This window comes from Sorex araneus, chromosome 9 (genome assembly GCF_027595985.1).
Source record: "Sorex araneus isolate mSorAra2 chromosome 9, mSorAra2.pri, whole genome shotgun sequence".
In the NCBI taxonomy this organism is placed as follows: domain Eukaryota; kingdom Metazoa; phylum Chordata; class Mammalia; order Eulipotyphla; family Soricidae; genus Sorex; species Sorex araneus.
In genome coordinates, this window is record NC_073310.1 from 14,116,135 (window position 1) to 14,126,707 (window position 10,573).

Sequence of the window (10,573 nt, forward strand, 5' to 3'; positions counted from 1 at the left end):
CCCTGTGCATCACCAGGTATGACCCAAAAAGCAAAAAAAAAAAAAAGTCTCTGGAACTCAGAGGCCGGAAGCCACATCCCTAAATTACAGGGCTCTCCCAGCAGACGGCCCCTCATAATAGCTCCATCTCGGTGCACAGGGCAGAGTGTGGCCCAGCACTGAGGGCGGGGCACTCGGTATCTAGGCTGCTGCTTCCTGTGACCCCCTTCACTGATGCCCCCCCAGTGTCCTCATGTTGGGCCATCCCAAGGGGCGTAGGGTAGAGGGACCTTGAAACGGCTGGTGAGCCCCTGCAGACCGGGCTCATGACACCACCCAGAAAATTATTTCATCCCATCAGAATTTCTGGAAGCTTCTGTCTGGCGGTAGCTTGCAAGACGTTCCTACCGCCTCATTCCACCCCATCCTAACCCCACAGCGGCCTGCCCTATGGGCTGCCTCAGCCCCTCATCCGGCCTGACTTCACTGACCTCTTGAGAGACCCGAGAAGCTCGCCTGGGGGTGCTCCTTCCTTCCAGTAAACCCCATTTCAGCCGGACTCTCCTCCTGCCCCTGCCCTTCCTCTCCGGAAGCCCACTCACTCCTCAGCCTTGCATCTTCTCTTCGGGGGAAGGCTGCCCGGGCTCTGGGCTGGGTGATCTCTGACCCACCTCCCCACCTCTCCATCCTTGGAATTCTCATTGGGGAAACTGAGGCTTTCGTTATTGTAGAAAGTGGCCCGGTATCACCGAATAGACCAAGCAGCACTCACAAAAATTTGTAGGAGCAGCAAGATTTAACACGGCCAGACCCCGGGGAGAACGTGTTTCCTTCACCTGGATTGTGGTGGAGGAAAGTACAGGGGGGTGGGAGTTTTTTGTTTTGTTTTGTTTTAATTGAATCACCATGGATACACAGTACAAAGCTGTTCATGATTGAGTTTCAGTCAATGTTCCAACCCTGTCCTTCACTGGGGTACATTTCCCACCACCAGTCCCCAGTTTCCCTCCTGTCACCACCTCCACCTCACAATCTGTCTCTACAGCGGTTTTCTTCTCTTGCAATCGTCGACTCTCTCTCTCCCTCTCCCTCTCTCCCTCTCTCCCTATCTCTCTTTCTCCCTCTCTCTCCTCTCTTTCTCTCTCTCCCTCTCTCCTCTCTCCTATCTCTCTTTCTCCCTCTCTCTCCCTCTCTTTCTCTCTCATCCCTCTCTCCCTCTCTCCCTATCTCTCTTTCTCCTCTCTCTCCCTCTCTCTCCCTCTCTTTCTCTCCCTCTCTCCCTCTCTCTCCCTCTCTCCCTATCTTTCTCCCTCTCTCTCTCCCTCTCTTCTCTCTCTCCCTCTCTCCCTATCTCTCTCCCTCTCTCCCTCTCTCTCTCCCTCTCTCTCCCTATTTCTCTTTCTCCTCTCTCTCTCCCTCTCTCTCCCTCTCTCCCTATCTCTCTTTCTCTTTCTCCCTCTCTCTCTCTCCCTCTCTCTCCCTCTCTCCCCTCCCTCTCCCTTCCCTCTCTCTCTCTCTCTATCTATCTATCTCTCTCTCTCTCTCCCCCCCCTTTTGGACACTATGATTCACAGTACTGAAGGTTACCGTGTATATCCCTTTCCTGCACTCAGTTCTTGTCCCGAGTGATCGCGATCATTCTGCTCTTTAACTTCCTTACAAATCATCAGACAAAGTGGCCCGGGGGTGAAGAATGCAGGCCCCAGAAATGAGTTTCAGAGGAGAGAGGAGAACACTTGGTTCTGCACACACTTCTGCCACCAGGAGCTCTAGGACAGGGAGGAATATGTTCTAAGTGGGGAAACGAGGAAGTCTTCTGGAGGAAGTGGTTGCCAAGCTGACCACCTAAGGATGAATAGGATTAAGGTCTCAGGACTTGCAGTCTAGACCTGCCTGGGCTCAGAAGAAGGATTTAACCTCTGATTAGTCTCTTAGACAACCAAAGCAGAAGGTGGGCCAAATCGGAATTTAGCACGTGGCACACTTTGGTCCTCTGCCCCATCTCTCAGTGCCCACAGGGAACCAGGAGCAGTGTGGAGCACCAGGGAAGCAAGAACAGTGTTGCCCGAGATGGAGCCCAGCCACCAGTAGGACTTGACTGTCCCAGAATCCTGTATGGTCCACCTAGCGCCATCAGGAGTGATTTTCTGAGTTCAGCAGAGCCAGGAGTAACCCCTGAGCATCTCTGGGTATGGCAAGAATAAAAAATAAAAAAGAGAAGGCAAACAGACCTCAGCAGTACCTGCCCTTGCTCTGGCCCCGGGAGGCGGAGGGAGCGAGCGTCAGGGGAGGGAGGACACGCTGCTGCAAGTCTGGGAAGGGATGAAGGTTTCTATGGCAACCTCTGCTTGCCCAAGGTAGCACTGCAAATTCCCCAGGAACTGTTTTCCCCACCACCTGGAAGCCAGTCTCGCTGGCGGCTGAGAGCCAATAGAAAGGCTGGGGCGTGGTCAAAGGAGAGAAGGGGCGTGGGTGAATCGGGAGAGGGGTGTGGTCAAACGGTAGAAGGCGTGGCCAGGTGGGAGAGGGCGTGGTCAGATGGGAGAGGGTGTGGCAGATGAGAGGGGCGTGGTCAGGAAAGAGGGCGTGGTCAGACAGCTTGCAGGAAAGACTGCAGGCGAGCATGCTCCTTGCTCGGTCTCCTCTGCAGGTTCCTCTTCCCTCTTCCCACTCCCCAGCCCGCCCACCGCACTTGGCTTCCACCCACCACCATCAGGGCGTGGACTGTCTGGAAACGGCCCGACAGTGTTCCGGGTTCGTGTGGTGACTGTTAGGTGGGCCCAGGGCGCTCAGGGTAGAAGGGATCTTGAGAACCGCTGGTGGGGCTCATGAAACACCCGGAGATTTTTTTTTCCCCCATCCCATAGGAATTCCTGGAGCCTGCACAGAAACTCCTATCCGGGAGCTTGCACAGAAGCTGCTTCTGTCTGGCAACAGCTTGCACAGTCACTGGCTCGACTCCCTCATTCCACTCCACCCCTTCCTTCCCCCGCCCTGTAAGATGCCCAAGCAGCCCCACGTCGTGGGGGGGGGTGACTTCACTGGCCTCTTTAGAGACCCGGGAGCGCCCCCCACCCATAAAACCTGCTTTGGCTTCCTTTTTCTCTCAGCCTCAGTCTCTTGACTTCTCCTGGCGCCTTTGGATGCCTTGCTATTGGGTTGCCAACCTTCTCCACCATGCCCAGCTCAGAGAAACAGAGGAACACGCGGACGGTGGTTGTTCTCTTTGTTATGAAAGGATGTTATTAGAGAATGCTGGCCTGGCTGTCGGGGGGGCCTGGTTCTCCTAGACCAGCCTCAGTGACCCAGAGAGACGCCCACCTCCCCCCCTCCCCCCCAGGCTCCCAGTCCTGCTGGGTAAAGCACGCTCCTTTCCCGTGCACCGCCACGCTCTGCCCCCCCGTTAAGACTAGTTATTGCTGCGGCTGTTGTTGCTGATATTATTGCCAGGATTAAGACCATTATTATAATCCCTGCCCCATCGATTGCTGCCACCCAGGGCAAAAATGATGAGTCCTGCGAACATTGTGCTCGGCTGTGAATGGGAAAGGATGGTCCCCCAGCAGACGATGCAACCCCCTTCCATCTTCCCTTCCTGACACAGTTATAGGAAAATTCTTAATGGAAACGGAAGGCAATATGATACAGCAAGACGGGATTGCTCTGAGTGTGCAGGCTAGGACCTAGCTTTTCAAAACCATAAGTCACAACCCCAGGGAGACTCCCCCTCCCCCCCCACACACACACACTGAATGGGGGAAGGGGGAAAGGTTGCAAAAAAGAAAAAAAAAATTGAGAGCCGTTAAAAAGTCTCTAAAGCCAAGAACAGAAAATTAATCCAAAATCAACCACCTTGTGAGTCTCAGATGTTTCTGACCACACTCACCTATGTTTCTTTTCTTGTGCAAAAAAAAAAAAAAAAAAGAGATTGCAAGTGAAAAACGGTTAAGGATCCCCAAAACAGATCACCCTAAAATTTGTTTATTTGGGGAGGGGTTGAGCCATACCCAGTAGTACTCAGCACTTACTCCTGGCTCTGTGCTTAGGGGTCGGTCACTCCTGGTGATGCTCAGGGGGCCCATATGGGGTGTTGGGGATTGAGCTTGGGTCTCAGCTGATGCAAGACAAGTGCCCTGCCCATTGTACCATCTCTGCGGCCCCTACACTGAATTCCACTGAAAAGCTCGAGTTCGGATCCATGTGAGACACAACCGCCCTCCTGTAGAAGGTCCCTGGGCCTGGCTGAAGCTCAGCTTACCCGGTTCCTAACCCTGACCTCACCTGGGGTATTTGCAGCCCTTCTCCCCAAAGTTGACCTTACATCGGGGAAAGGGAGCAGAGGGAAGGGGAAAGGAAGAGAGGACCAGTGGCTTTCTGGAGAAGATGGTAGGCACAGAGCACCCCTCCTCTCTCCTGTAAAGCAGCCCGTCTCTCCCCCTACCCCTCACCCCAGACTTCCTCCCTGTGCACTAGCAGCAAGTGAAGGAAGAAAAAACGTACACGTTCCTAAACAAGAGCATCCCCACCTCCCGCCTGTTGGTGCTCCTCCCAACAGCCCATTAATCCCACACCGTCTCTCCTGGGTTGTCATCGTTAATTGAATTAAATGAGATAATATTTGCTGAGTCCTTAGCACTGCGCCTGGAAGTGTTTATTGCCCAGAATTGAATCTGTAATGGGGAGAGACTATTAGCGTGGTGTTGCCGCTCTTAATTAGGGTGATTAATAATCTCCTTCATCAGCACAGTGCTCTGGAACGTCCAACCCATTTCCCAGTGCATTGCCTGGCGGTGACATCTAGGTCTTCATTTCCCCATCAGACAGATCGGAGGTGACAGGCAGAGCACGTGCCACTGTGAGGAGTGTCACTGGAAGTGGTTGGACTTTGCCTGACTTGGCAGGCATCATGAGTGCTCTTGTCTGTGGCAGTCGAGAGGCGGACCTGGCTGTGTGGTTGGGTGGGAGGTGGGTGGTCCCGTCTCTGGGATCAGGTGGGAGGTCCTCTGGACTCTGTGTTGAAATGGAGGGTGGGCACTATCTCTATGGGTTCAGTAGGGAAGACCCCAAGTTCCCACCCCCTGGGAGATGATTTCCGGTTCAGTAGGGAAGACCCCAAGTTCCCACCCCCTGGGAGATGATTTCCTACATGTTCTTAACCGGGTCCAGGCACTCAGGCCCCCCTATGTGAGATGAATGTGTCATTATACTAGAAGGTTCTAGTAGTTTCTAGTAGCAATCAGCTCAGCTTTCTGGAGGCCGGGTCATATCTGCCACATCCTCAGACCTGTCACTTCTCTTTCCTGTATTCACCACGTTCCACTTTCAGGCCGACCCAGAGCCTCCAAGGGGGACCTTTTGTAGAAACAGGGTGTTTGCACAAACAAGGTGTTTGACCAGCTCAACTGAAACCCTGCGAGATTAGGGACGTCTGGGAAGGCCATGCGAGGGGACAGAGATACGAAGGGGATTGTGCGTGAAAAACAGGGAGTAGAGACTTGACCAGACTATGAGGCTGCAATGCCCAGGATGGGAGGGGGATGGGCAGACATCAGCATGGAAGAAATCTTTCTGGATCCTGCAAGCCCGGGGCCCCAGCTTGGGTCCCCAGCACCACATGGGCTCCCAGGCACCTCCTAACGTAGCCCCGATGACCCTCAGCACCACTCAGGGGGTTCCCTAAAAAGCGTGTTGAATTTAGTTTATTTTGTTGGTTGATTTCTGATGTAGCTTGTGGTTGGCTTGGAGGCCACGGCAGGCGGAACTCAGGGCTTACTCAGGTTCTGTGCTCAGGGATCATTGCAGTTGAACTGTTTAATTACACTTCATTTATGGTGTGCATTCTCAACAAGGCCAGAGATGCCCCAAGGGGAGAAACCTCGGGGCTTGGTACTCTTCCAGGCCCAGCTCTGCGTACAGGCGTGCAGTTGGTTTGTACACAGATCCTCTGCACTCTCAGATCCTCGCAGGGAAATTCCCTAAAGAGAATGACAGGTGGGTGATAATAAAAAGACCCAAAAATTTGATAAACACAGATTTTAATCCATTCATCGTCATCATATTTATAAATCTGGACCACAAGCTGCAAGTAGTCGGAATGCTCCATTAAACAATTTCCCGGCCATTGGAGGCCCAGGGGGAAACGCTCTCCGTGGCAGAGGCCACAGAGGTTGAGCGCCTGCACCGCAAAGTGCCCTTGAGGGACACAGCTCTGACTCAATTCACTTCAAACTCTGGGGCCTGGCAAGGTCTCTGCCTCGCGGTGAGCTTCCTGCTGGTACCTCGGAGCCCTAAGAAACGTCTGCGAGAGCTCTGAGCCTCCCTGTGACCAAAGGATTTCATTGCAGGGAATCTCCGCGGGAAATAGATTCCATGGTAGAGAGCCGTGTATGCATGGAGCTGATTGTTTAGGCTTTACATAGCAGTGACAGGAAGGAAGGAAGGGAGGGAGGGAGGGAGGAAGGAAGGAAGGAAGGAAGGAAGGAAGGAAGGAAGGAAGGAAGGAAGGAAGGAAGGAAGGAAGGAAGGAAGGAAGGAAGGGAGGGAGGGAGGGAGGGGGGAGGGAGGAAGGAAGGGAGGGAGGGAGGGAGGGAGGGAGGGAGGGAGGGAGGAAGGAAGGAAGGAAGGAAGGAAGGAAGGAAGGAAGGAAGGAAGGAAGGAAGGAAGGAAGGAAGGAAGGAAGGAAGGAAGGAAGGGAGGGAGGGAGGGGGGAGGGAGGAAGGAAGGGAGGGAAGGAGGGAGGGAGGGAGGGAGGGAGGAAGGAAGGGAGAGAGGGAGGGAGGGAGGAAGGGAGGAAGGAAGGGAGGGAGGGAGAGAGGGAGGGAAGGAGGGAGGGAAGGAGGGAGGGAGGAAAGAAGGGAAAAAAGGAGGAAGGAAGGAAGGAAGGAAGGAAGGAAGGAAGGAAGGAAGGAAGGAAGGAAGGAAGGAAGGAAGGAAGGAAGGAAGGAAGGAAGGGAGGGAGGGAGGGAGGGAGGGAAGAGAGGAAGGAAGGAAGGAAGGAAGGAAGGAAGGAAGGAAGGAAGGAAGGAAGGAAGGAAGGAAGGAAGGAAGGAAGGAAGGAAGGAAGGAAGGAAGGAAGGAAGGAAGGAAGGAAGGAAGGAAGGAAGGAAGGAGAGCTCTCACAGAAGTTTCCTAGGGAGTCCTGGTTACCAGGCAGCTAGGGGGAGAAAGTTGGTGGGGAGGAGCAAGTCAGTACTGGGGGAGGAAGTCAGCGATGAGAGAGGAAGTTAGAGGTGAGGGAGGAAGTTAGAGGTGAGGGAGGAAGTCAGCGGTAGGAGAGGAAGTCAGCACTGGGCAGGGTGGGGAATCACCACAGTTCATGCTCTGGTTCAGAGCTGCCCTGAGGGGCCCTGCGATGTTCTGGGGAACACTCCGTGTCTCCCCAGCCCACTCTCCTCCGGCCTGGGGGTGGGAAGGCTCTAGGCAACGAACGCCGGGTTCTCACTTACAAACCTGCCCTCTCCTCCTCCCGGCCCGCGTGGGGCAGGAGGAAGTCTGGGCCAATCCCCTCCCCTCTTCCCAGCAGGAAGGCCACAGAGAGGCCTGGAGCCCCCAGTAATAGCAGCTGTCGTGGTTTGGGGTCTGTGCTGGGCTTGGGAGCCTGGGTGGGCGGAGAGGGCGTGCCAGAGATGCGGGGTGGGCCAGGAGAAGTGCTGCCAAGCCATGGGGGTCCGGGCTGTCTCTGTCCCTCCTACATAACCCATCTGGGGGTGCTAGGAGGAGTCCTGGGGCTACCGCTCCCTGTCCCCCATCCCTAACGGGAGGCCGGCGGCAGGTTGGCTTGGGGCTTGTGTCCAAGCACCCTGGTACTGATTCGGGTGGAGGCTGGACCGTGAGAAACAGACCAAGTCCCACCCTCCCTCGAAGCGCAGGTGGGACTGACCAAGGGCGACGCTTCAGGAGCTGCTGTAAAAATCCTTCCGTGGGGGCCTGGAGTGATGGCACAGCGGGGAGGGTGTTTGCCTTGCACGCGGCCAACCCGGGTTCGATCCCCAGCATCCCATAGGGTCCCCTGAGCACCACCAGGAGTAATTCCTGAGTGCAGAGCAGGAGTAACCCCTGAGTAAAAGGGGAAAAAGAAATCCTTCAGTGGGTCTCAGGGCCTCAGTGCTCAGAGGGAGGGCGGAGCTGATCTGGAAGATCCAAGAAGAGAGGGTGAAGCTGAACCCTAAGAGAGACTGGGGGAGAGGGGCAGGGAGAGGGAGAGGGGAGAGGGAGAAGCTTCCCTGCAGAGGCCGTTGTCCCTGTCATCCTTCTCCTGCCCTCCCTGTCCCCCGAAGCAGACAGGACAATGAAGGAGCGAGAGGAAGTGGGGGCGGAGAAAGAGAGGAGATAAGCGGGCGGGGAATTAAGGGATGGAAAGGGCAAGTGGCACCGGCTTACCGGCACGGAGATAAGCTCACAAGGCAGCAGGGCGTCCGGGCCGGCTAAGGGAGCCGCTGGCGCCAGCTCCAGCCTTTCCGAGGTTCTCTGCAAGCCAGCAGAGTGTGGACACCCGTAAAACGGGGTGGGCTAGGCTAAGTTCGGCCTGGCCAGTGGGGAAGGGCCCATCTCCCCGGAAAAGGTCCTCCGGCACGCCCACGATGGTTGGAGTCACAGATGCCTCGGTGGCACTGCAAAGGTCCTGGGGGTGGTGGGCTACGCTGGGGGCAGAGGTTAGGGAACACGCCTCTAGCAGCCCTGTCCTAGCCAGGCCGGGACCTGCAGCTGAGGGCCCCAGCGTTCCCCCCACCCCCAAAGTCACACCCCACCCCCCCACTCCCGGACCAGCAGACCGGAAGCTGCAGGGCTCTGCACTGTGTCTCCTGGAGGGTTCTGACCCGGGTCCAGGCTGAGCACCGCTGTGACGGGGAGTTTGTGGGGGAGTGGGCAGGGGTAGAACATGCTCCCCTGGCAGCCATGGGGCGGAGAGAGGGAGAGGAGAGGTGCAAGGGAGGGTCCTCGGTGGAGTTCCAAGGACTAGACCAGGGGTCTTCTGTGGACAGGGGAGGTCTGAAGCACAAAGTGCTGCTCGGGGGCTGTTCCTGGCTCTGTCCTCAGGAGTTGCCCCTAGCAGTGCTCACGGGACCCAAGGGGCCACTGGGGATCGAGCCTGAGTTGGCTGCATGCAAGGCAAGCGACGTCCCCGCTGTCCTATCTCTCCAGCCCTAGGTCAGGGGGTCTGAAGGGGAGGTGGGGTGCAATGTCCCTTGGGAAAATGTCCCAATGTTCCCCAAGGGACGAAGAGCAGCGTCCAAGAGATTCAGGGGCAGTCACGACTTGGGTAGCGGCTGGGACTGACACCAAGTGGGCAAAAGCCAGCGCCCCTCACCCTCCCGCCCACCCGGGCAGCCTCTGCCATGAAGAAGGACGGTCAGCGGGGCTGAGGCAGAGAGGCCGGGATGGCACAGGGCTCGGAGAGAGGCGGAGAAGGCGGTGGTAGCCGGCACAGGGCTCGGAGAGAGGCGGAGAAGGCGGTGGTAGCCCATCCTGTCTGTAAGGTCCCTTGACAACGACCCTGAGGAAGCCTTTGAGGGCCCGTACCCAGCGCCCAGGACAGGACCAGAGACTGGAGGAGGAGATGGCGCCCCACGGTGTCCCCTCAACTCTGCTCCTAGACACACATTCATTTTGCAAACAGGGAGCAGCCAGGTACAAGGCACTGAGGTAGCTCCGTGGGCAGAACGGAAGATCAGAGATGATTTCTGCCTTGGAGTTCCTGGTACCCAAGATAGAGCCGTAGAAAGACTTCAGGGGGCTGGAGCGATATAGTATAGCGAGTAGGTGTTTGCCGACTTGGATTTGATTCCCAGCATCCCATATTGTCCTCTGCGCGCCGCTAGGAGTAATTCCTGAGTGCATGAGCCAGGAGTAACCCCTGTGCATCGCCAGGTGTGACCAAAAAGGAAAGAAAGAAATAGAGAAAGAAAGAAAGAAAGAAAGAAAGAAAGAAAGAAAGAAAGAAGAAAGAAAGAAGAAAGAAAGAAAGAAAGAAGAAGAAAGAAAGAGAAGAGAGAGAGAGAGAGAGAGAGGGAGGGAGGGAGGGAGGGAGGGGAGGGAGGGAGGGAGGGGAGGGAGAGAAAGAGAGAGAGAAGAAAGAAAGAAAGAAAGAAGAAAGAAAGAAAGAAAGAAAGAAAGAAAGAAGAAAGAAAGAAAGAAAGAAAGAAAAGAAAGAAGAAAGAAAGAAAGAAAGAGAGAAAGAGAGAGAAAGAAAGAAAGAAAGAAAGCGAGAAAGAGAGAAAGGAAAAGAAGGAAGGAAGGAAGGAAGGAAGGAAGGAAGGAAGGAAGGAAGGAAGGAAGGAAGGAAGGAAGGAAGGAAGGAAGGAAGGAAAGGAAGGAAGGAAGGAAGGAAGGAAGGAAGACTTCAGGCCTGCAGGAGAGGAGCTGGTGGCTGGGCTGAGGCCTGAAGGTCTGAACCTGGGGGCTGGGGGCTGGGAAGGGCAGAGGGGCCCCCCGCCCCCTGCACCCCTGATAGGCGGGTGCAGCCGAGCGAGAGGGAGTCGCTGGAAGTCGGAGGAGAGCAGCATTGCGCTGAGAGCCGTGGAGACACCCCCGGGAGTTTATCACATCGAAGAGCCGATAGCATCTGTATTAGAAACAAGAATCCGACCAGACTGCT